The sequence below is a fragment of the Neopelma chrysocephalum genome, unplaced genomic scaffold (genome assembly GCF_003984885.1).
Source record: "Neopelma chrysocephalum unplaced genomic scaffold, ASM398488v2 Primary Assembly neopelma1_25, whole genome shotgun sequence".
NCBI lineage: Eukaryota > Metazoa > Chordata > Aves > Passeriformes > Pipridae > Neopelma > Neopelma chrysocephalum.
The window spans coordinates 46120264-46147665 of record NW_020897694.1 but is presented as its reverse complement, the minus strand read 5'-3'; the positions used below and the strand labels follow the sequence as shown (position 1 = coordinate 46147665).

At 38.3% G+C, this 27402-nt stretch overlaps 1 protein-coding gene across 3 annotated transcripts in view; it reads right to left on the bottom strand.

Annotated features, from left to right (window-relative positions):
• Positions 1-27402, bottom strand: part of TBL1X (transducin beta like 1 X-linked) — a 206147-nt gene that overhangs the window by 159178 nt on the left and 19567 nt on the right. Inside the window, exon 1 of one of the 3 annotated variants that reach the window (XM_027675137.1) lies at positions 24319-24427. The exons of the other annotated variants lie outside the window; for them this stretch is intronic. The gene's annotated coding sequence lies outside the window, so the exon portion shown is untranslated. Of the gene's footprint in view, positions 1-24318; positions 24428-27402 lie in introns of those variants that run through there. 3 annotated transcript variants of the gene reach the window in all.

The following is a 27402-nucleotide window of genomic DNA, read 5'->3' as shown; positions in this document are numbered from 1 at the left end:
GTGATAATTCCTTCTACTGAAGCTCACATCTACACTGAGATATTCACCTGAAAAATGTTTTCAGGATTCTGAATTTACAATTTGAATGCTCTTTTTGTTTAAGAATTTAGATCACACTGAAAGTGACAGTCTCCTGGTTTCCCAAGAAAAAGACACAAAAAATCTAAAAATGCAGGAGCACAAATTCAAAGAACAAAGATGGACAAAGGAGCTGATTGTTAAGAAGCAAACAGCTTGGTGGTTCCTATACAAGTCAGTGTGTCGTAGCTACTCACATCATAGTGTTAATTTCACTATTACAATCAAATACTCCTAATGAAAATGTACTTCTGTGGAAAGTTTGTTCAAAACATGAACACTACTAGAACTAGACAAAACAAGGACTTTCCCCTAAAGCTCAGGATCTCTTAATTGCCCAGAAATGCCATACGCAATTTGCAGTCGCATTCCAAAAAATACTTTTTCTTTCAAGTAACAAGCAGAGCCAGCACTGTCCTCTGAGCTAAGCACATGGGACTATTTTTCTGTAAATAAAGCAAGTATTCTAGTCAGAAAAAAAATATCCTAGCTATACTTGAACTTGGTTTCTCTTTTTCACTCCTTATCACATACATACCTTAACCATTTCCCATTTAGATCTGTCTTACACAGATTAACCCATTATTGGTATTGAAAAAAGCTCACAAATAGCAAAGACAGATGGGATGACTTTTGCTAGTACCCTGTGGTGTAGAAGTCAATGTTAACAACACTGCTGCACTGAAGTGAAACCACGCAGCTGTGCAAAGCCTCGAGCACTACCTCACAGAAATTGTAGACAACTCACTACATCATTTCTATAGATGAAATATATTTCTAGATATTTTTCAGAGCACTTTCATGCATCACTGAAGGTAGGTATGGATCAGAAACAACTGAACTGACATGACCTAGCATGTTACTGCTGACCAGCTGAGCTGAGTCAGCTACAGAAGAGGTAGACATTCTTCATATCTAGGCAACTGCCCAGCAGTGGGAGAGGGAAAACCTGCCCAAGGCGGCTTAAGTATGTCTTTTACTTTAAAACTGAAGGGAAGAAAAGCCAGTTTTGCCAAGCTTGATGATGACCCATCTCATACAAAGCTGCAATAACACCCAGCATTTTATTAAAATTGTGGTAGTGCAATTTGCCTCAGGTTGTAAAGATGTTTTTTTTGTCCTCTGTGCCACACACGCTCACTAGCTAGATGTGAATATATCAATTTGGTCCTTTGGTCTTTGATAATGGAAAAGGTTATGCTTCGCTAAAATTGCAGATAAATATCAGGCACAATTCTGGTTAGGTTCTCGGTCTATGACACATGGAATACAAAATACGCACAGTTTTGACTGAGTGCATGCTTGATTTATACCAACAAAAAGTAAGTAATCTGAAAACCAGGATAACTATCTCCTGGTGTTAGCAGTTGGGATCTGTGTACATTCTATTTATATATTAAAATTTCAGCGTCCATACAACAGAGGTGTATTTTTTACTTCTAGTATGGAATCTCGATGCAGAAAACAAGCAGCATCTCCAGAAGAATTCAAAATCTACTATATTTGAATACAAATGCACGTACCTCTCATAAAGTCCTGCCAGCAAAATCCACTCATATTCCTAGTTGGAAAATACCTTTACCAAGATACATCTGCAAATAAGGCATATCGTTTGTGTATACAAACAGATACTGAAATCTTTGTATGCAAACATGGCAAAAGAAACATCACAGTTTACAAGCAAAAATGAGCAGGTTGTGTTTCAAACTGACAGTGTGATATAGTGTTATCAGGAAGGACAAGAATTACAGTGATTTACAGTAAATTACCCACACTGGCCAGGGACGATACACAGTTATGAGACTAAATTAAGGAAGTTTGCATTGCTGCCTTATGGTGCTTGATCTTTCAATTAATGTCTCAAGAATACTGAATTATCAGTATTTGAGCACTGTTTGTTTTTGATGTTAGCATGAAGGCAAGGTTTTTCAAACCACAACACACTTTACCAGATTCAATTGTCATCAGTACTTCCATTTCTAGTCACTAAGTCCCACTCATTCTTTCTAACTGACCTTGCCACTTTACTTTTTAATCTTTATATCAAAACTACCAGAATAAGAAAAAATAAAACATAAGGCCAACACAGAGCCTGTGCCTATGCTAAGAAGCCTAATGCCCTTCAAACCCAGGGAATTTAAAGCTCCTAAATGTATGTTTATCTGCAGCACGCTTTTTTCTAACAGTGAAGAGTATCTTGCGATTAATGTATTTGTGAATGCGGTGTACATATATGATGTGAAAGTACAGATATGACACAGGATAAAGTCTGAGCAAATGCAGATGTCAAGTGGGATAATAACCTGCAAACCAGAAACAACACAGAGCAGTTAATGGCCATAAAAAGGAGGCAAGAAACTACAGGAGGAGCACTCAAAAATTTCATGAGAGGTATTTACCAGGTTTGCTAGGGGCATGACTCCAGTGATGCCTTTGGCTTGAGTTTTCTAACTTTGATCAATTTACAGTAAATTTAAATTTATTCAGAAGATCAAAAGCATAACACACAAGACCAAAATTACTTCCTTCAGTTTACTCTCTTGTATTTTGCATCAAAGTAACAGCATAGGCAATTAAGATTTCCAAATACTACTCATGCCACAAAGCCCCATGGAAATTTTCCATACAGAGTAACCAGCTGGCCACTAAGACAATGAGCAGGGGACTATAAACTAGGTGTCCCTTCACTTTAACGACATTCATGACATCCTAGTGAAATTATTCAGGGTTACCAAGTAAATTAATCAAAGAATGGGTAAGGTTGGAAGGGACCACTGGTGGGGACATCTGGTCCAACAGGATTGTGTCCAGATGGTTCTTGAACATCTCCAGTGAGGGAGACTCCACAACCTTGCTGAGCAATCTGCTCTACAGCTCAGTCACCTGCACAACAAAAAAGTTCTTCCTCATGTTCATGTTGAACTTCCTGAGCATCAGTTTCTGCTTTGTTGCCTCATCCTATTGCTTGGCACCATCAAGAAAGGCCTGGCTCCATCCTCTTGACAGCCTCCCTTCATATATTTATATACATTGATGAGGTTTCCCCTCGGTCTTCTCGAGACTGAACAGGCCCAACTCCCTCACCCTTTCCTCATAAGAGAGATGCTCCAATATCCTCATCATATTCGTAGCTCACTGCTGGACCCATTCCAGGAACTCTATGTCTCTCTTGTACTGAGGAGCCCAGAACTGGACACAGAACTCCAGATGTGGCCTCACCAGGGCTGAATAGAGGGGCAGGATCACGTCCCTCAACCTGCTGGCAGTGCTCTTCCTACTGCAGCTCAGGATGCCATTGGCCTTCTTGGTCGCAAAGGCACTGCTGCCTCATGGACAGTTTGTTGTCCACCAGAACTCCCACGTCCTTCTCTGCACAGCTGCTTTCCAGCAGGTCACTCCCAGACTGTACTGGTACAGGGGGTTATTTCTCCCCAGGTGCAGGACCCTGCATTTGCCTTTGATGAGTTTCAGAAGGTTCTTCTCTGTCCACCTCTCCAACCTGCCAAGGTCCTTCTGAAGGGCTGCACAGCCCTCTAGGGTATCGGTCACTCCTCCCAGCTTTGTTTCATCAGCAAACTTGCTGAGGAGGCATCTGCTCCTTCATCCAACTCATTAATGAGTAAGTCATGCAATACTGAACCTTGTGGGACACTGCTGATTACAGGGAGATACTACTAGTTACATGTTATCACAGGTGACATTTGGCAAGATTGCCCACATACAGCGTTTGAAACCAAACCATGCTGAACCTCTACACCATGTGTTCTCTTAGGAACACATTACAGTTGAGTATAAGGAAATACACTGAAAGTACAGGGAACTTTCCACAGAACAGAGTACCTGATATTTAACACAAAGGTGAATGTTGAGATACAAAGTTATGGCTTTGTCTCAAGACTGACAGAAATACTTGTGTTACTTAGAAACTCAGTAACTGCTAAATAAGTTGGTTGGACCTAAATACCAGATACAGTTACTGAGCCAAATGATGCAGAGTAGTAAACTAAACTAATTTCATGAAAAGCAGAAAGTATCAGTGGAAGAAAAAACATTTTTACAATACAATTTTATATTATTCCTGTAGGACCTACTGATGAAGAAATATTTTTTAGAAAAAGGTAATATCATAGGAATTTTAATCTATGCATATTTTATTTAATAGACTTCTATTGTGCATGTCAGACTTAACTGCCCAGTCAAGACCTGTGAAAAGAAGCAGCATACTCTGCATAGTAAGACTTTTGAGAAAGGCTTTTAAAAGAAACACTTTGGAGAGTTCTTATTTTTTTTCTGATAAGGCACATGGGAGTGCTTTCACTGAAATAATTCTTTTATATCAAGATAAAACATACTTAAAGCTAATTGTCAGACACCTTCACACTTACAAGAGCCACTGATTTTACTCAAAGATTTCTTACTGCATGCAAATGAGTCACTATTCACCTCAGCAACCTCCATGTCAGCAAAAATGCTTATCTGAGCAAGTTTCATGCATGCTTTGGTGTTTGCAGGATTAGCAGTTATCTGACATATGGGTCAAATATCTATTTAAAGAAAAAAAAAGAAAATATAACCTTTTTTGGCCATTTTTTATCTACTCAGAGCAACAGAAAAAAGATGCAAGATAGTAATATTTACTTCAGGACTTCTATGCCTTCCTGGTGACCAAGCATGCTAATGGAAGTTTACATCCCCATTATCCTAAACATCAATATAGCAATAAAACAACCCATGCTATCTGAAAGAGCTATGACTCCATGCAATTAACAGCAAATCATTTCTTACAGGTATTATGTTCACTGAAAATGTTGGTAAATAAGATACTAAAACACAGGGAGCTTTAAATAGGAGAGCTTTCCAATTTCCCTGAAACACCTTAGCTAATGGCTACTAGCTAAATGCTGCTCTGAGACAGTTCTACCCAATCAGATACTAAGTCAAGGTTAATGCACCATAGTAGCAAAAGACAGTAAGAAAATGAGGCAATGGATTGTTTTCGGGTACATTTTGTTGAGATCGGGAAAAGCAAATGTGAAAAAAAGGGGAGCAGAACAACTCCACTCCACATTACTACACGGCAGGATACCCTCTCATTTAAACATATCCAGAACACTGTAATTTTTCAAGGGAAACTTACTGAAGTAAAAGCAATCACCAATGATATGATGGTTTTTCCAACAAAATGACTTCTTTTAAAACCTTTGAATATCTTAGAGCATTATTTTTAATAGATTTTTTTTTCAGCTTTGGACTTCCATCTTTTAAGTATCCTCCTCTCAAAGACAAAGAAAGTAAGGAAAATGTAGAGAAAAAGGATAAGATGGAAATTTTCATGTAGGGTTTAAAATGTCTACCGTCTTAAATTCAAGGAAATTAGAATTATTTTTTTTCTATCTTCAGCTATTTCCTCTTTTGCAGCAAGTATTTTTGCATGTTGTCAAAACAGCCCTCATCAAAATATTTGCAATCTAACAGTCATGTTGACCCTGTCCAGTTTGAAGGAAAGAAGGGGTGAGTTGACTTGTGTGCAACACAAAAGTCAACACACTAACTATGCCTTCAAAAAGCAAACCAAAGAAAGGAAACTATAACCAGTTTTGAAATAACAAGGAGATCTTCACCTGTAAGAGTGCTTGTATCGCGGTTAAGATCTTATTGGGCAAGAAGAAATGGAGAATTCCCCGTGATCTCTTGTACTCAGCTTTCCACACATTTTTGTCATTATTGCATAAAGTCTATGTCAGCTAAATTCCTCTCTAGAGCTGCTGCAGACCTCCACTGTCCTCAGGTTTCACCTTTTCCAACTGTGGCCACCAGTTAAGGAGGACACTCTTGCAAAGAGCAACAGTTTCTCCAGTGACCTACTCTGACAGCAGGCAATTAAGCCCTGGAAACATTGTTTGCCAGTCATTACCTATCAGCTCTTCAGAACAACAGAAGTACAGCCTAGGGAAGTATTTGGAGAGAAAACGCAGATTCAGTGAGAATGGTCATGAATTAGGAATCAACAGTTTAATAAGAAAGGCAACCTCACAGAAAAAGGAGTGAGATTTTGAACACTGTACATGAAATGGGCTCTGCTTTACATATTTCAGCGACACTGTTTATCAAGACATGGCATGTCTTTATATGGAACCAGTTTAATCACAAATGGAAAGGGAACTGTGAGGTACTTGTAAACATCATTAATACTACAGGCTGCAGTATAATGATTATAGACTTCATAAAAGCAATAGTGATTCTGACCAAAAGAGCTTTTATTTTCAGATCAGGTCAAGTTAACGGTGTATCTTTGTCTCACAGCAACATAAATACTGCATGTGCATTCCTATATTTAGCCATCCCATGCACAACAGATTAAAAGAAGCAGCTAGATATTGTCTGTAAAAGAGTAGTTCTCTTGACTTTAGCATAAAAATAAGCCAAATAAGCCACAGTGGAGAAGGAGAGGAGATGAGTTTTCCTCTTCCAGTCATTTAATCCTTTGTTTCCTTTTTCCCTAGTACAAGGCCTGACAAAGGCAGTATAAGACTATCCCATCATTTTGAGTGCATGCTCTCAATTGTTTTGGTAATGAAGTATATATATGCCAAGGGTTCAGGGAATCTTGGAAACTGAAACACATACATGAAGTTTTTCCACGTATCTTCTCTAATTAGCAATTCTAAATGGACCAACAGCACACAATTTCAGAATAGTGAGAGCCTACAGTACATACGTATGATCCCCTGAAATGAAGGAAGGATACCAAAATGGCCAGCCCTCCAGGGCTGAAACTAAAATAAGACCTCATCCTGAGTTCAAATAACACACAATGGATAGATTTCTAAGGCAATCTATCTAATGGATAGATTTCTAAGGCTGGAAACTCTTCCACCTGGAAGATGACCCTGCTAAAGCCCAGGAATGCTCACGTTTAACAAACTGACAAGGCAGCCTTCTCCTGTCCCCACCATACTCCAGCAGTGGGGATGGAAATATGTGGAAGCCAGAGCAGAGAGCTCCCGCACCACCAATCCTTCACTACATGGCACTATCTAGGAAACATATCCTAGGTCTATAAATTAGAGTAAACCTTAGGCTTCTATAAGTTATGATTACTAAAAACATTAAAGGCACAACAGGAGTTTGCTGCCTGGAATCCTGACTAACCACATGGTACATCCACTGCTCCAGTTAGGTATGCCTCAGTGGCAGGAAAGCGCTTTACATCAATAACACTCATTTTAAAATACTTGAAAGAATGATGCTTGATAATTATCAACTACTACTAATTTGAAAAATCGGTATTCAAACTAGTGAATATTACATTAAAAATAGAGGTAATAAAGCCATGCTTCTTTTTAGAAAGTCAACAAGTGAAGAAATAGCAAGTCTCCAATTTTAATTTTCAGTTCCACTACATGACACTGCGAAGTTCGGATTTAGTTGTAAAAATGCTACTGTCAGATCTGTTTTCTGCACTCACAAAAGCTCTAGCCCTTTCACCAAAGTGTCCCTTCTGTGGAAATCAAGGTGACAGAGCTGGTGCCTGTTTAGTTCCCACCTAATACAGGTCAGGAGGTATATGAACCATGACTACTGCTTCATGGCTTGGAAATACTCCTGGGTCCATTGTCTCATTGCAGGAATTTCCTTTATAGTCCATGCTTGTGTGCTCTGTTTACTCACAGATTTACTCCTGTTTTCTCCCTAAATACAGTTCTTTTTCTTGGTCTAACTTCTTAATTGTGTCTTTTAGTCCATCACCTTGATTTCCTGTTCCTTGCCTGCAGGTATGATTATTCCTGCCCACTGTTTCTAATTTCCATCATAAGTGCAAATTTCAAGTAAGCATCATGGAAGGACATCTGATTTGCTGAAGAAAAGGCCGTTCTCAGTCACTGAAAATTCTGTCAGAGGCAATCACATCACATATTTACTTTCCTAAAACGATGAGTTGCATCATTACCAATGGTAAGAAGCCAAAATCTGCAAGGGGAGGGGGGTGAGGGGGCGAGGAAGAATTTTTTAAAATAAAAAAAACCAACACACTTGCTTTTAAAGTTTTCATCTGGAGATGACTGAAAATGCATTGTGCCCAAAGGCTACTGCCTACAATCTGCTACTAGGGCAATTAGCTCTCTGCAGCATCTCCATTTTAGTGTCTCATTGTCAAGAGCAACAAGACATTCATCAGACAAAAATACTGAGAAATGGCAAGAAACATCTTAGAGCAGAGACTGTCAAAAGAATCCTTTATGAATGAAGTTGTAAGGTATTCAGATGCCAGGACAGGAGGAGAAACGCATATACATACTCTGAACACTTCCCAGTCAGAGAAACCAATTAAAATTATTTCATAAATGCAATGGATATATACCATAAACTCTTAGAAGCAAATATGACTGGCAAAACTCTAATCCAATTATCAGCAGTAAAAACATATATGTATATGCTGCACATTTTCAATGCATGAGACACAAAAGCAAATTTTATAGCCCATCAAATAAAACCCAGGTATCAGCCACATACCAGAAAATGGAAGATAAACAGAGGCTTAACAGACATGGATTTGAATTTGTCTAGAAAAGTACTTCTCTCGCTTTATCCCAACTGTTTGAGAGGCGATAAATATTTAAATATCATTAGCAAAAAACCATTATTTAACTGACAGTTATGAAATCATACTCTGAATGTAAAGTCTTTGAGACAAAATAATTCTGTCCTAGGATGGCAAATGCTTAGTTACTAGTGAACATACAGAGCAACAGTAAAATACTTCACACTCAGTGTAGTTTGGAATAATATTATTCTGCTTCAGTAAGAATCTAGAAGTAAAAAATGAGGTATTTAATAAGCTATGCAGGATTTATTACCTTCGAGATGTTACTCTAATTTGCAAGATATAATCAGGTTTTCAAGGAACAATGCTAAAATGTAATAAAGGATCCCGATCTCATTCCTTAGCAACTCCTTCCATTTAATCATAAAAACAAGATAAATCCAGTTTGCCAAAAATGAAAAGATGGACGAGGCAGATAGGAAACAAATCAGTTAAGTATAGGCACCAGAAACTACAGTATGAGATGGCATACAAATCCTGTGGTTGACAGAGATAAATCTGTCAGATAAATTCAGAATTAGAATTGACACTAAAACTAAAGTTTAAGCAGAAGCTAGTACCACTGCACAACAGGAAGAATGAAGCAGAGATGTTTCAGACTTGTCTCTACTCTGAAAATCCCCTAACTTTATTGATTTGTGTCACCACTTCATCATAATTTTTACAATAACATACTTCAGAAAATACTATGTTCCCATAAACTGGGATTTTGAGAACTGATATTATTTGCATTGTCTGATGGTGCATTCTGAAAAATAACACTATTCCAGTGCTCCTGTGAAATATCACACACAGCAAGTTCAAAGGACATATTACATAACATATAAGAAGCAAATGCATAACTTGCTGTGAACACAAAATTCATTTCTGGCAAGGGATAATAGTACAGTTTCCTTGGAGCTCAAAATAAGGTACTCCTGCCTTATCAAAAAAGGATAGTATTTTATGTCTCAGAAGTGCTAGGCAAATCAGGAGTAATACAGAAATTAATTGTTAATGAAAGTATTTGTGAGGCTGTTGCATTTTTTTTTCTTCTTGGGAGAGCAACAAGGTCAGAGAGTCTTGGACAGCTGCTGCTGCTAGAGATTGCCAAAGGTGTTTTTCCATTGCCTGAAGACCACCACAATGAACCATCCTCCAGCCACCCTTTTTCCCACTGAGCCTGCACAGGTGGTAGTGCTTGTATCAGCCAGTCCTCACTCTCACACATGAAGTGTAAATAAGTATCCCCCTATGACTCAGAGAGCAAGAGGATAGAACCTAACAAAGCAAGGAAGTTACCAACAAATTACAGAAATTTCAAAAGGTTTTTCTTAAACACTTAACCATCACAAGGAGAAGAATGCAGTGGCTACCATATTTACTATCTCATTTTGTCACCCCATAATGTCTAAGGAAAAAAACCTAAAAGATTAAACATCTAAAACAGTTTCTGTCAATACAGCCTGATGATCAAGTGGCATGAAGGAATTTAAGAAAGGCTCATTAACAATTATTCGGCAAAAGGGGAAAACCACCAAGGCATGCAAAAAAGAGTGAAAAACTGAATGTTTTATGTTGATACGTCTGACGTGATTACAAATGAAGGTTAGACATTTAGCATTCTCTACCTCCTCCTAAACACCACAGTTTTGTCACAAGCAATGAGGTATTACAAGCTCAGCATTTCAGCACACCAGAGGGACTAATTAAGACAGCACTGTGTAATCTGTGTGCTTTGCTAGACCAAAACAAGCACCTCCGTATTGGACAGTTGCTTCAACTATCCTTCAGGTGCAGGACCCATTTATGAGTGTCTTTGCCCACACATGACTGTAGTATGATCAGGTGACATAAAACAGCATTAAACATAAGTATTATTTATCAAGTATTTAAAAGGCCAAAGACTGTGCAATAGCATTAGCAGATCTACTGAAACATAAATGTGTCATATAAAGAGTTAATGCACTCCTACTCAACTACCTCAATTTATTATTTGAAGCAGTAGTCTTCTGATTATTGCAATATTTAATTCAGTCTCAGAAGAGAAAAAAACCCCCATCATGTGCCAAGTTTTTTATGTGGTGAAATTCCTCCCCGTACCACAGATAATCTTTAGTTCAGTTCGACATACTGTTTTCATTACAACAAGCTTACTTCCAGTATAATCATAACAGGTAAGGATTATCTTGAACCATACTCTCAGCTGATGGCCCAGCATTTCTTTAAGTGATGTCATGACCTTCTCCAAATAAATTAACTTGTCCAGTGCAGATGTTGACATTTCATATCAAAAAAGAGATCCACACTGTAAATAAAGCGCTACAGAAATATGTGTCAGCAGTGATTTGGCAAAGGTTTAAGACTGATCCAAATATTTCTGCTATGAAAAACAGAAGAAAGCTGCAGGTGTGAAGAATGCTTCTGTGAAGGGGAAATAGGGCAGGCTGACACCTTAACACTTAGCCAAATGCTGTATTTGATGAGAATGCAGAAAATGGGTTAAAACCTTTGAAGCTACTACTTTTTAGAAAGTGAAGCAGGAAGAGAATATAGAAGAAAACCAGTTTCTTAAAGAATTCGGTCTAGGGTGCTTATACATGTTTGTTTCTATGTGTGTGTGTGTATGCACACACATACATGTGCCTGCACGTACATGTATACATGTGTATTTGTGCATGTACAGAAAAGACCACTGACTAATCATTTAAAACAGCTTGCAGCAAGAAATACCTTCCATTCACTCCAGTACATACTTCAAAGAACAAGAAATAAAGGCTGCTCAAAAACATTGAAAAGTATGAGTTTGTGTCTTCCCAAACACACTAAAAAGGCAGAAGGAAAAAACAGAGTTTTCACAGCACATTTGGCAAAAGTACAGAACTTCAATGTTAGACAAAATTCGGGCTAACACAGTACAGCAAATACATCAGACTTTACTTAAAAGATCCAAGAAAAATAAATAATAGATCTGAAGTATCATTATTAGTGAGAGGTATTAGACACACAGTCCAGCCTCTCACCTTGGGAGTTCAGCAGAAGGTTGATGGCCCTTTCCATTGTTTCCTCTCATGGCTTTTTGCAGGGGAAAAGGATCCACCAGGGAAGTCAGAGGAGCAGCTGGCAAGGTCACCCAGAGAGCTGTGGGCAAATGCCTACACCACCACCCTACAGTTCCTGGGGGAAGTCCACAGTGTAGGATGCAGACGAAAGAGGAGGAGCAGAAGAGGAAGGCTGCCCAATCTGAAATTACTCACTCAGGTTAAAACTTGGGGAAATACATTGGAGAGTGTTTCCGGCTAGCAGCCCAAACACAAAATATTACAAAATCCCAAGACTGAAGCTGAACAAATGCTCTAAAATCCAAACTGCTCTGTGTAGCACAGAACAGTGTTTCAGGTAAGTTAACTGACCACCTCAAACACAAAGGAAAATACAGAGCACATGGAGAAAAGATGCAGATATGGGATTTAAAAACTGAAAAGAAAATTTTCACTCTGCATCTAATTTGGTTAACTGGAGATTGCCACCACTGACAGTCACAGCTGCTCTCCTGGTTGCTTGGCTCTTCTTCATGTGCCTCAGAGCCCATGGTCCCATGGCTACAGTGCAGGGGAGTGGGGAGGAGAGAAGTGCAAGGCAGATCAGCCAGTCCAAGCGAAAACTACTCCCTCCTACACACACCTTGACTAACTTTCTGGTGCAACAACTCTTCTAATTGGACTCTCCCTCATGCCATGTGATTCCCAGGGCCTGTGTGCTAAAGTCATCAAAAAGACAGCTACAAGGACATCCCTTTTTGGTACCAGCCTACAGTGACATCAGGTAATGTGAAATTACAAACTGGGAACACACCACCTCTCGTCTCTCCCCTATAGCCAAGTCAAAAGACTAAAGACTGTATAGCTAACCGGGAATCAGCAATTCCAGAACGGACTCCAGTTATTCCCCTTCTGACCTGGAAAGGCTGGCAATCGTCTCACAGTCCAAACCAAAGGAGGGAGGCACTTGCACACCACTTCCTAGCCTTTCAGAGTAACTAGTTTCTAAAATCTGCTAGCACCTTGATCCTCTGTTCACTACCCCTGTCCTAGGTTAGCTGGGGTTCCATTTCTCTCCTTAAATGCACAGGAGAAGACCCAAGTGGCATGTTAAATTGGATCAGACTGGATTATAGCTACCCAAACCTCAGACCAAAAAAAGCAATTTGGACTACCCAAACTCCAAGTACTTAATCTCAGGCATGTCTTCCTCTTCAACCTATGAATTCTGCCTGTACTTACCAGGCATGCCTAAATTTGCACTGATAGGGCTGGGGAGGTTAGTGCACCTTCCATCCAAGACCAGAGACCAAACCTGATGTAGTTTAGTGACCCTCATGGGCTCATCTTTGGTGGCTTCTTCCACAGTAGGTGAGTTTTTCATGGATCACTATTTGGAGACAATTCATGCTTCCTCACAACAGCAAAACAGTCTTGTCACGCACATGAAGCATGTTGAGCAAATTTATGAGGAACAAGCAACTAAACTTTTAGACAGTATAATGTCTACAAGTGAAAAGAGCTGGCTATATTATCTGAATAGAAGAAAATGTTCTAATTAACCTTCTAATTGGAATAAAACAGTACAAGTGAATAAATTATACTCTGAACTTTATCTCTGAAAAAAGGGGGACTACTGTTTAATTTTAAAAAATCACTTGCCCACCTTTGATCACTGATTTGATATCCCTTAACAACATAATTATATCATAATTTAATTAATTCTTTACATTAGGTATAGAACAATTAATTGCCAAGCTTGGTCAGGCAGTTTCTGCTATAGGAGGTTTCCTCTGGGATTTATTTACCATAGGTCAATAAAAGTATTATTCCTAATTTTTCTAAGATGTCTATTATTAGAGACTTTTACCAGAAAGTTTATTGGATTCACTTCAGAGAATTGAAATTGGGCCTATTTCTGTTTTGTCTTCTGGGAAGCTCACAAGAGCACTTTTTTTCTAGATAAAAAGTTCCTAACTATGGAAGTCATAGGCATTAACTTTTAGAGTAGCAAGGGATTAAAATTATACTGTCCGTATATTCCTCCACACCTGTAAATCTGTTCTATTAACAGTATGAGAGAAACTTTAGAGAATGAGTAGAGCTCTGAAACAAAACTACATTACCAAAACTGCCTGGCCTCATAGAGCCCTTCCTACCAAAGGAGAGCGTTCAAAACCACAAACTCTTCGTGGTGTTAACAATACTCAAGACCATCGTAATAACTGTGAAGTGTCTTCATTCTAATTTTCACTGAGATTTTTTAGTCCTATTTTCACTGGGATAGCTTGTTGTTAAATTATCCATTAAAAAAAAAAAGAAGGGAAAATGAAGCTAAACAGCTGACATAACTGGCATATAACTAGAACTTAGCATCAGTAAATGCTCTCCCAAAGATGCAGGAAAAAAATTTGTGTGAATCATCCTGTTATTTTTTTTTTAAATTAAAATGCAATCTATATCTATTCTAGAGATAGGAAGAAGGTGTATTGCCTCCAATATTACTGGAACTGGGAAGCTCAATATTGCCTCCCTAGTGAAACACAGATCCAGTAAAGATTGTTAAAAGTTGTGTGTTTTGGGGTTTTTTTAAGATATTTATCATTTAGTTGTGGTAATATTGTGCCATACAACTTGTAGACTCACTTCTGTAGAGGTTTAAACAGGATTTACAAAACACACTGCAGAATATTGTAATGAAGCCCTGTAACTTCCAAGGTCACTGACACGGTTCTTTCCATTCCAGGCACACATGCGAGTTTCCCAACAGCCAACTCACACCCTGTATGAAAGCTATGGCACGTGTTGTGACAGTCTGGCCTCTGGCAACACCTCTCTCCACACACCGCTACCCCCGGCGGTACCAGGGCACACATTACACACCCATGAGGCTCGGGCCGCAGAGGGCAGAGTGCCCACAAGCAGCACTGATGACACGAGTCCCACTCGTTCTACATGGGGAAAAAAAAAAACCTGCGGTAATTTTTGGTTTTATTTTTCACACAATTATTTGCATAACTGTTGAGATTACAGAATTGCACTGGTAGTTGCAAAACATATTCTCATACAAATATTTTTAAGTGGTTTGTGAACTACTTATACCCTGACACGTATTAAGATAATACTGCTGCTGCATTGTTACTACTGCAAAAATTCTTTCCATCACTATACAGGTCTTCGTTGTTATCATTTAGGCCTTAAATATTTCCTTTTTCCATTGACTTTTGCATACCTGGTCTCTCACAAAATTCAATTTATCTTTCACAATGAAGAACTAACTGGGAGAAGCTGGTGGGTCTCAAAATTTTGTAAGATCAGGTTGGAGTAGAAACGAGACTTGTTTTATCAAATGATCTTATTTTTGGTCCAATGGGTAAGAAGAATGAGGGGTTTCTGTTAGACTCAGAGGTTTTCTAAATTTCATCAGCTTATATGAATTTAAATGTATTTGGCTAAAATAGTCAACTTGACTGAAATGCCTAGAAAATTTAGGTAGCACTGATATAGAGTGCTAATTTTGGAAAATGTCTATAACATTTCCAATGGAAGCTCTGAGTATCGGGCTGCTGAAAGGCTTTTATTTAAAAATAAATATATATATAAAACTTTCAAAGATCAAGACACAAATATTATTAGCTGGTTTTTCTCCAGGTTTTCCTAAGTCGTTACCTGTTTTTATCTTGATTTGTTCAGAACTGAAAACCCTACTGTAACTGTGACACATACCTATCTTAATCAAAAATGTAACTGACTGATCATTCCAAAGGTAGAAGGAGCAGACTGTAACAGCATGACGTTACCTAAACAGATCAAGTATCTTTTTTACCCCTACGCAGTTCTCATCAGCAGTGAACAAACCAACCATACGTAAAAAAATTATTTGTTAAAACACTAAAAGATGTGCTTACCATTAAGCATATCACAAGCTTTTCTCTTGTAGTACTAACTCTATGTGAAGACCAGAAACAACTAAATTAAACACTAGTCTCTGTTTTCATATGAATGCACTTCAATTTTATTCTAATCCTCTTTGATTTTTGAAGTCTTCCTACGCATCTATAACACACAGAGCAGCTATGGGGCTGCCACTTTACAGAGTGCAGTAACCTTGCTTCCTGCTGCAGCTGTACTCTGGCTACTCAGAATTGCAGCAGAGCTCCCTGTTACTCCTCAAAGTTGTCACTAGCTATCTGTTTTGCCAGCCTTACAATTGCCTGTAGCTCAGATCACCTGCCAACTGCACCCACATGCACCTCCTGCCTCTCAAACAATTTCTGTTCCTCCTGCTATGGCAAAGTCTACCCAAACCCCTTTTTTCACATCAAGGACAGATGAAGTAAGGTCAAATTCTCCTCCTTTCTAGATCTGAAAAATAGAGGTGAGGCATAACACAGGTCCCAGGGCTTGTTTATCTATCCTCCTACACCTGCAATCAGGCCTGAGTAGGTAAGGATTGGGTGGAGAGAGGAGAATGGAGCAGAAAGGAAGATATTTGTTTTTCATAAAAGAGTAAGAACTCCGTTTTCTGAAGTAGCTTAGACCAGCTGTTCTCCCTCTAGTCCATGAACAAATGTGACATAATAGCTAAAGCAGAGTGGCACCTTCATCCTTCTTGCTCCATCAATCGGGATGGCTGGAATTCATGGGAGCCTAGAGCATCTTCTATTATGGCAATACTGCTGGCTTCTGCAAAGAAGCAACACCTGATAGTTTGCCAAGACAGTAACACTGATTTCCATGCATAACATTTCAGTGTGCCTAGCATTCTACTCAACTCATTTCTGTATTCATTGGTGGAAAACAACTTGATGTAAGCATATTTTCCAGCTTTGTAGTACAACTTCATTCAAAAATCCATTTGTGAAAAGACTGCAATAAGATGGCAAAAAGATCTCCCAGATACTGCGCACATGACCGCATGCTGTAGCCTTTTTACAGGTAAATTGAAAGATTGGAAAGATCAAGTTCTTCATGAGCACTTAAAACTCTTCTGCCAGTGACACTTTCCCTCAGCACTCAGAGGATGCCACAGTGCTGAAAGCACTTCAGTTCAGCCCTTATTATTATTGCTATGCAAGGATGAATGTAAGGCATGTTATTCCCCATTTTGGGATGAATGAATCTAGAGTACAGGAAGCTTCAGGCTTCTGTAATAGCCAGGCTCTGATGGCCTGTGTTAGGTAACAATAATACCTTCAAATTTAAAAATGAGGTTTGCACGGCGTAACTACGAAATTTTTACATGGGGCTATGATCATACAGATTTTTATGATATTAAGTCAAATGACTTTTTAAGGAATCAGCCAGTACATTACTTTATATTCCGTTGCAAAGCACTGATATATTCTGGTGTAAGGATACATTTGAGACCTTATTTTGGACTTAGGAGACACAAAACGAGCTATCAGAAGCTTACAATGCTTTGCCATTGTCACACTTATTTTTTAGCAAGTTCTCTTATTAGCTCTGTGTGCTTCAACAGGAACACCTGCTGGGAGGAACTGACACATTTGTAAACAAGCAGGAATAATTCTCCTAGTGATTCCTGATATCTGAAAAACACCTATACAACCAGCAAGGATGAGTGGCCTAAAGCCACTTCCAGAATTCATACAGTTCACTGTTCAATCCACTGGGCACAGAGAATAGCATTCATGAGACAACACAAACAAAATTAGAAATCACATTTTTTTAAAGTGCTGCCCACGGCAACGAGATCCACAGTTCTATGAAAGCGAAGCATGTAACACAAAACTATCTATTTTCCTCAGTAACACATTTTAACATGTGGGACCCATGGAAATCACAGGGCAGCTTTATTTTCTTGTGAACAGTTATCTATATCACTCATCAACATACCAAGAGACTCATGGCATCTCATATGTTTCCATAATGGAAACAGGCAGGTTTTAGGAAAAGGTGTAAAGATGGATGATGTGTGATACCTTTTTCTGCCAGGAGTACTTTTTATTATTATTATTATTATTATTATTTCTAGTATAAATGCAAAGTAGTTGTTCAATGTCCATAAAATGAAAAACCATTTTGCTTGCAAAACAATTTTAAGTACATCTGATTAGAAAATTTGATGGAAAAACATTTTCCATCAATACATAGGAAAATTAACAGATTTTGGAACATATCTTGCAGAAATTGGATGGAAGAAATGCAAAAATAATTACAAAGACATATGATGCAAATCAACTTGAAATATATGTTAAAAAGCAAATTGTATTTTTAATAATTTCCTTTAAATTAATATCATACATTTTGGTTGTCCCATTTTTAGTGTTGAATTTTAAAATACCAGCTTTACATTTCAATTCATCATAATAAAAAAAAATAACAAACAAGATAGAAGATTAGCATTCCCCATGGTTGGTGTCTGACTTAACTTAGTTAAAAAAAAAACACACGTGCATTTTAAAATAAAGGCTGGGAGCAGGGTATTACAGTCCCTTGCCTCATCCCTGCTCCTCCAAAAAAGTAAGGATGGAAAGGAAGTCACCGAATAACATTCTGTATAATGAATCATAGAATGGTTTGGGTTGGAAGGGGACCTTGCAGATCATTCATTTTCAACCCCTCTGCCACAGGCAGGGACACCTTCCATTGGACCAGGTTGCTAAGGGCTCCACCCAGCCTGGCCCTAAACACCTCCAGGGATGGGGTATCCACACCTTCTCTGGGCAACCTGTTCCAGTGCCTCACCACCCTCATAGTAAAGAATTTTTTCCTAATATCTAATCTAAACCTACTCTCTTTCAATTTGAACCCCTTCCCCTTGTCCTGTCACTACATGCTCTCGTAAAAATCATAATTTAATCTAAACAACTTAAAATTTAGGATAGAGGTCTTCAAGAAAATAATGTAGTTAAAAATGAGATTCCTCTAATCTATGAGGACAGACAGCTGACAGAGGCAGAATTAGACTAAAATCTAAATTCTGACGCAGAAAACACCAAGAGTAAAAATGGAAGAGAAAGTACACCAAGAGGAAGGACGACAATAATTACATATGATGCAGTATCATTGGGTCCTGCCATTTTCGTCACATACTGCTATAAATCACAGGAGACTTGGGAAGAAGGCACGTCACTCTCCCTTCCCCCAGGCACTCATCTCACAGAAGGATCCAGATTGAAAGAGACAGGTTAGTGCTGAACAGATGTAGCATAGAGCATAACTTCCAACATTAAAATATACTTGCATGTGAGATGTTTTGTTTCAAAATACGTACAACACCATATATATTATTTACACCCAAAACTCTGCTGTAGTCTGACAACACCAAAAAAAAAAGGGGGGAGGGAGAAAAAACTGATAGCTTTCTGCTTTTTTTTCCCTTCCCTTCAAATAATGATACAGACTTCCTTCCTGAAGCTTCCTGGTATCATTCAATTTAAAAATCTGTGTGTTTTTGCTTACATTGTTCAGATGTAAAAAAATACTACTGAGGAAAAAAACAGTATTACACAACTGAATATGTCACTTTAGAACAGACTTCAGAACACACAGCCACAAATGTATTTATACGTTCCACCTTTATCACCTGTAACGCTAATGAACACTGACTGTTGTGACAAGTACACAACATTTAGAGAAAAGTTCAGTCAAGTCCTCAAGAACAAACACAATCATCCACCATCTATACACAAATACACATGTGAGGAAAATTCTCCCTGTTGATCACATCAGACAACAACATTACTGTACAGTTAATATTTTGGATTTGTTTTTTAAAGCAACAATGGCTAGAGAAGAAAAAGGAGGCCTTGTTTCCCCCGGAATGAGTTAGGAAGGCTCTGAGCAATGACACAGTTCTGACACAGTACCTAAGTTAGTTCTGGTTTAATCAGCCACAACTTCTGTGTCAGGCTGCAGGGCTGAACCCTTCAGCACTGACCCAGATCATCTGCCGAACACTTTCTATAAACATGTGATCTCAATATTCTTATAATTTGCAAGACTGCTACATTTGTAATTCACTTCGGAACATTTCTGCTCAGTTGTTAAGAGTTCAGAAAAGGCTGAAGGCAGGACCTGGTGTTATTTGATTGTTGGTAGCATAAACAACTCTGGCTTTACAGCTCACAGCACTGAAGTTCCAAGAGTTCATGTATACACACACAGCACTGAGATTTGTGGGTTTAATTTTTTGCCATGAATCTGCTGGGACAGTGGAAGGCTGGAGGGTTTTGACATTAAAAGACTGACCTAATTAAAGTTGAATCACTCTTCCCAGGTATAGAGTAGCCAAGTTCTGAAGCACCACACCCCATCCTATCAGGAGGGTGGAAGCAGACTACTACCTTGGAACATCTGCTGACAAGTTTATACCTGAGAAATAATTAATTTGACATAGGATAGCAAGTATGCAGCTATCCTTGAGAAAATTCAAATTGAGAACAATTAGTCAAACTCTGTTTAGCCAAATATATATAAATATAGTTATGTATTAATATGAAAATTGCTTAAATGTGAACTTTTAGATCCTATTTCCATGCCTTGTTCCTTTGTTTTCAGTCTTTTTTTATCTCCTCCACATTTTTGTACTGCACTTACGTTTTTTCTGCTCTACATAACCATAAGCGCTTTGCTTGAAAACACTATATTGTGTACTCCATTCATTATTCAGGTCACTATTTGCCTCCTGCTACTAATATAGGAAAAGGCAGTGCATAATGAACATTTATGCAAAATGTGCAATAATAATTTAGGGGTTGTATTACTTCTTCTTTAGTATATATTTTAATGGTAAGAAATGGCACGAAAACTTTTCTCCAGCACCAGCATATGGCACTTCTTAATACAGAAAAAATTATTTTAATTTCCACAGATATAGGGGATATATACACACACACACATATATATATACACACATACATATATGCATGGGGTATGATTCCCTGATAAATAAGTTGATGCATTTTTAAAAGTATATTTCCAATGTTTCCCTCTATCACACATTTCTTGACTTCATGGTCTTTCTCTATAATATGCTACAGTTCACATCAGTCTCACCTGCTGGATTTTACGAGTAGCCCATACACTAATATGCATGTGTGTCACTGGATAATTAAAGTATTTAATATATTTTTTGTTATGTTACTGTTCAATTTTTGCAGTTATTAGACAATTACCAAACCATTAACTTTCCATCTTAGTTTCCACTGAATTTCAGTTTTAGGATTGCAGTTACTAATACAATTCCTCAAGATCATAGCCCATATAACAAATATAAATTCTCTTTTAAAACAATTTCATTATCATGAATTTGGAAAGTTCGCAGAACCATTTCAATGGACAACACAATTAGAAAATAGCCCTACCTTGAGATTTTGTAAATGTACTCCACAAAAAATCCAGAAGCAGAACTAAAGCATGTGACTTTATTTCACTTTCTCCATCTATAAAATCAGGTGATTATATTTAAGTACTTCACTGAAAACTCTTAAGCCATTATTATATATAAAATTTGTGAAGCTTTTAAAATTGTCAAGGCATGACAGAACTGGGATCAGAATAGAAGGGCTCCATCATTCTCCCAGTTAGAATTAAACACCGAAGTTCAGGGATTTATACATTATGAAGGCTCAAAGAGAATACATTTTAGCTTTCTGTCAAGTTCAATACCTTAAACTCCTTCTACTTAAGGCCTGTTTCCACCCTTTAATCCTGCAACTCTTCTTTGAACCTTCAGCTATTTTCTTCTTTAGTTGTGGACACTAGAACCAGAGAAAACAATCCAGCCGTAAACCTCTCAGTGCTAGAGTGTCATCTCCCTTCCCATTCCCACATTTTCTAGCTTATGTACCCAGAGACCATGCCAGCCTGCCAGTCATAGATGTTTTACACAGGATGGAGTCTATTGCTCTAAAAGAAGGCCCATGTCTTAGTCCCTTTCTGCAGAATGCTACATTTGCTATGTTAAAGCAACAATCTTCTTTTTCCCAGTTTTACAAGCATAATCACTCAGCAATTTGCTCTATTCATTATTATTTTCTCAATCTTTGAATGCTCTATAAACTTTTTAAGTGATTATTTTTACATGGGCAGAGATAAAAAGAAAATGTTCAAGTGAGGAGGACTGGCAACCCACCGGTACACACAGACACACAAGGACTTCAAATGTAAGTGTATTAACCCTCCTTTAGGTCTGATTCAGCTACTGTGTGACCTCACTGTGCGTCATTCTTGATTCTTCATGAAAATGCCAAATAGCACCAAGGGAGTAACCCTGCACAAGTCTAAATGTGTATTTTCACACTATTTCATCAACAGCCCACTGTACAAGCAGCAGAAAAACATCGCAAGGGTAGCAGTCTTACAAGGCCTACTTTTAACAAACTCATGATGACAAGTATTAGCAACATCCTGTGATTCTCCTTTGACCTTTATTTACCATGCCCTACATGAGTTATTCCATCATTTTACCTGGATAGGAATCCAGGCTTATAACTACCTTGGTTATCTAGTCTACAGCACTGGTGCTCAGCCAGGTTTCTAGTGCCTTCATGGTATGCCAAGACTTGTAAATCAACAGCGAGTGCCCAACATTAACTCCTTTGTCAGCTCTGTTTGGATTAAACTATCTTCAGACTTTGAAACAGCCATGCTGAAAACTGGACTTCCATCTAGGTACCTGCTGCCCCAGACTATATGCCTCTGGGAGGCAACAACTTTTTTTCCCACATTATTCTGCATTTTAAACAAAACACACCCTTTCTATCCAACCATCAAACTGCTCTCTCGCAGGAAAATAAAATACAACCAACAATACATGGTTTTCCTTCTCATCGAAACATTTTAGTCTATGTAAGCAAAGGTACCTCAATATAAAGTCCTACCACTGCATGAAAGAGAATAACTGCAACACTGACATTCTTCCCAACGCAGGTTTGTTTTATTTCTTTTATACATATCTGATTGCAACACAGGCCAATAAAACGTGAACTGGACAAACAGAAGAAAGAGGTGCTTTAATTTGTTTGTACAACTATGAAAAACCAGAAGTGTTTCTGCTCAAGGAATATGAATGGCAAAATTCAGATAGAAAACTTCATTTAAAATATGTATAAGGAAATAGAATAGGCTGTTATTTTTTTCTGTCTGAATAGCTGGAGGTACCATAAATAACCAGGAAGAAAATTCACCTCCCCTTCTCTGTGATATTTCAGCTTCTCTGAGAAATAAAGGTTCAAATGTATCAGCTTTGGTACCCAGTTTCCAATCTTTTGTGCTGGCTTGCATCAACAGTTTAAAAGTGAGGAAAACAGAAAAACCTCAGATCAAATATTGATCAATCGCTCTGTCCAGCCGATGCTGAACTCAGAAATATGTACATCAAAATGCTCTGCTTCTGAGGGTCCTCTGGGATATTTACGTTGCAGATAATCAGGAGTTCTGTTTCATTAGTGAGTGGGTTTTGTTGCTGGGGACTAGAATGGAGAGTCAGGGAAGAGAAGGGGAAAGGAGGGAGATTTCATGCCTATAAAAGCGCAATTGAATATCTGACTAAAGCTCATTTAAAGGCTTCCAGTAAGAAACTGTGACCGAGGCTTAAAACACAGTAAAGAAGCAGCTTCATCTTGAACTTAGGGAGCAGCTGTGCTCTCATTCCCCTTCCCCCAACACAGGAAACAGACCTAGAAACAAAAATAAGACAGGAATGCTCCTGTGCAAGCTAATGTTGTTGGCTTCTTCAACATCCACTATCCTTGTGCCAAAAAAAATGAAACCCAGGAGCATTTAACACTTCAAAGGATAGTGGGACACTGCTTTAAACATAGAATTTTCTACCAAAGACAGATATTCTTTCATTTTGTAAACAAGCTGCAAGAATGTTACCATGAAAGCATGTCAAGACAGATTTCATTTATATTCCTGTACTACTTATGCACAAATACACTACTGCATATTACACTTTTACCTATTAATGCTGCAGCTATGTTATCTCCCATCAGAAAAAAAAATGCAGTTGAACCTTTTGATATCTTCTAGAGCATTCTATTACAACACGCAGTTTGAAAGCTTAATGCTACAGAGAAATGTTTGACAAAGAAGTCCTCCCCTTATTAAGCAATGATACATAATTATATGTTCAAGGAGAATGTGAATAACATCTTGCCAAAGGAACATACAGCCACATATGTTACTCACAGTATTTCCAACTACAAATTATAGTTATGCTTTCACTTGTGTTATTAAGAACTTGGCCTTTGTTCAATGTATTTGATTTTCTGAACAAAGGTAAAGAGAATGGAAAGAAAGTGAGTGGTAGGCTACATTCTCTGTCTAACTTCAGAAAAAAAAGAACAACCAACAACTTTATCTAATTTTGACGAGTACAAATCATCTCCGTGGCTTGCTCTGCTTCACTCACCACAAACAACTCATGTTTTCAACACTTAATTTAATATTTTGCAGGCTAATGGAAACTTTACATAATGCATTCTCGCTCATAGGGCTAAAATGTCAACGCAAATGGGATTGAGATCTTGATATGGAGAGAAAGCAAACATTATCTTTTCAAAATCTTCAGCCTAACAAACATGATATGGAGGATGGGATGAGCACTGATACAAAATAAAAAGGAGGGGAAAACCATCTTACTTATTTTAGAAGAGTGTCTGTATCTCTTCCTGAGCACAGCACCCCCAGCCATACCTCCCTCAACAGTGTTTAACATTTGATTAAAATAGTTTCTTAATCCCTCCTCATTCTGCTAGTGTCCTCTCTGTGGTAGGATGTGAAAAACAGATTGAAAAACAACCGTTGATGTGATCGTTAACAGTTATATTTCACTTTCACTTAAAATCTAGTAAGTATTGTCAGATTAGTCCTCACTCACAACAAATTCCAACTCCTGTGGTTTCCTTTCATTTAAAAAAAAAAAGGGTATGTTTGATCTTTTCTTTGTGCATTGAGAGTTCAGGGCCATGCAGCACTCGTGCCTTCAGCACCTGTTAATAATTTCTCAGTAGAATGGATAGAGCAAAAGTAGGTGAAGGGAGGCTTTCAAGTTTTAACCACTCCATCCATATATCTCATCGCATCCAACCACACAGTGCAGTCCCTCCCTTAAAGCACCACTTCTTTACAGCTATTCCCAACAAGAGGAAATGACTTGCTGTGGGTGCAAAGTAATGTAAATACTTTTTCAATTTTATGGGATTTCATTCTAAATACAGGTAAGTAAATCTGAGCACAGTGAGAAAACAAAAGCAAGCACTGGTCACACCGTGGACATGTCAGTCCAGGAAAGATGATCATCCTAGACAATGAGTTTAATCCTGAACAACTAATTTTTCTCTTGAGCACTCTTCCAGTTACCAATATAACCTCTTGCCTCCAGAATAAAAGCTTGGCAAATTTTTTGATAGAAATTCTGCATGCTTTCAGAATGCACTGCTTGGTATACCTGAAATGGAACAAAAACAGCTGTCCACTCTACAGTCATTTCACAAGTCCTTTCTCACTGTTTTCCATAAAGTCATATTTATGTTCATTAGGTTTTCTGTAACCACTGCTAAGAATAAGCAACTCATTACTACAGAAGTGTTTTATAATCTAAGGTAATGTGGTTCAAACAACTTGATACTTGCTGACTTACTGCAAGGGGATAGGTAAATGGACTAAGCTTTAAACAGGTTACAACTGAATTGAAAAAAAAAATAATCAAAAATGGCAGCACCTCTAGTACAATAGCTCCACCTACACAGGTGGTACTAGGTTACCACAGTTTTTTTACGCTGTCATCACCACTGGAGAATAAGCTTCTTTATGCCTGGAAAACAATATCGAGAACAGATCATAACAAACTCTGACTTGACTGCCAAGAGTGGATGTTCCAAAATGCCTGAACCCGCACTCAAAGCAGGCTTTCTATCAAGTCCCATGTAAAGGAACACCTAGGTACTTTTTTTTATTTTCTCCTGGTTTGCATTGTTACAGGATATATGTTCAGCCTGATCTGTGAGATACTATGTTCTACAGGTCTAGTAACAAAAATAACAGGAGTTCTATAGCTAAAGAACAGGATAGGATAGGATAGGATAGGATAGGATAGGATAATTTCAGTCAGAAGGGACCTACAACTGAGTAGTCCAACTACCTCACCAATTTAGGGCCAACCAAAACTTAAAGCATACTGTAAGGGCACTGTTCGAATGCCTCTTTAACACTGTCAGGCTTAGGGTGTCAGCCACCACTCTAGGAAGCCTGTTCCATTGTTTGACCACCCTCTTGGTAAAGAAATGCTTCCTAATGTCCAGTATAAATCTTCTCTAGTGCAGCTCTGAGAATTCCCATATGTCCTGTCACTGGATTCCCAAGAGAAGAGATCAGCACCGCCATCTCCACTTCCCCTCCTCAGGAAGGTGTAGAGGAATGAGGTCACCCCTCAGCCTCCCTCTCTCCAAGGAGCAGACAAGCCCAAAGTCCTCAGTCACTCCTCACAGGACAGGCTTTCTAGCCCTTTTCACCGCATTTGTTTTCCTCCTCTGGACACATTCAAGGACCTTCACATCCTTGCATACAGTGCTCAAGGTGAGGCTGCACCAAGACTGAATACAGCAGGATAATCACCTCTTTGAGCAGCTGGTGATGCTCTTTGATGCACTACTGGATGCAGCTTTCCCTCTTAGGACCAACCTGGATGAGAACCATACTACAACTAATTTCAAAAAAAATGTAACTACTGACAATAGGTAGGCATTCTGTTATATATAAACTGTATTTTGAAATGCCAGCTGGGCCATAATCGAAAATAATCAAAATTAAAAGGTAAAGAAAATCCATATTCCTATTGCAAGCTAGCGTGAAAATGTGGTCTAAAAATAAAGCAGTCTTTTATGTATTGCACATCACACCCCAATACCTCAAAGAATTTATACATGCTTTTGTACATAGCTTAGTAACAGAAAGTCCTCATGCAAGAGTTACAGAAGTTAACTACTTAAGTCTTAATTATCAGTATAAATTCTCTCATTGCTTGATAAACAATAAATTTCTACAATGATTCTGCAATTCTGTAGACATTCAGACCTATGCTATGCTTCTGTAACAATAAACCCACTTGACAAATAGATTTCAAAACATCATATTGTAAACAGAAGGCTTTAAACTTACAGCTTACAAAGCTGCTCAATACCTCCGGCATGTGGTACATGCTCATTTTCAACCATCTAAAAATATCACATTTGTAAAAGTCTAATCTCTGGAAACATGACTAGTTGGGTTTAAAATAGTCAGTTCGCTGATGGATTTATAACTTTATCTGCATTTCACAATTACACTCAAAAGCATATTTTGAAAAGAGTGAGTTCATGCCCCTTCTGCAAATAGGCATTTGAATTAAGTTCATACCAGACTGCAGCCCACATAATGAATAAATACGTTGTTCTATAAGCAGCAGAACTAAAGGAATCTGGGTTTTGACACTTTCATACTCCATGTCTTCTGAAGAGCCTCACAAACTTCTGCTGTTACCCAGATGATTACGGCACATCCCGCCCAGCCAGTCAGTGTTTCCATACCTGACTGGGAAGCTGGTTGCTGCCCCATGGAATGACGGAAGTTACACTCTTCCCATTTTGTGAGGGACTGGCATGACTTTTGTCTCCTTCACCCCCATAGCCACTAATCCTTGCAACACCTGTAGGAATCCCCTACCTTTGAGCACATTAACACTGCCAT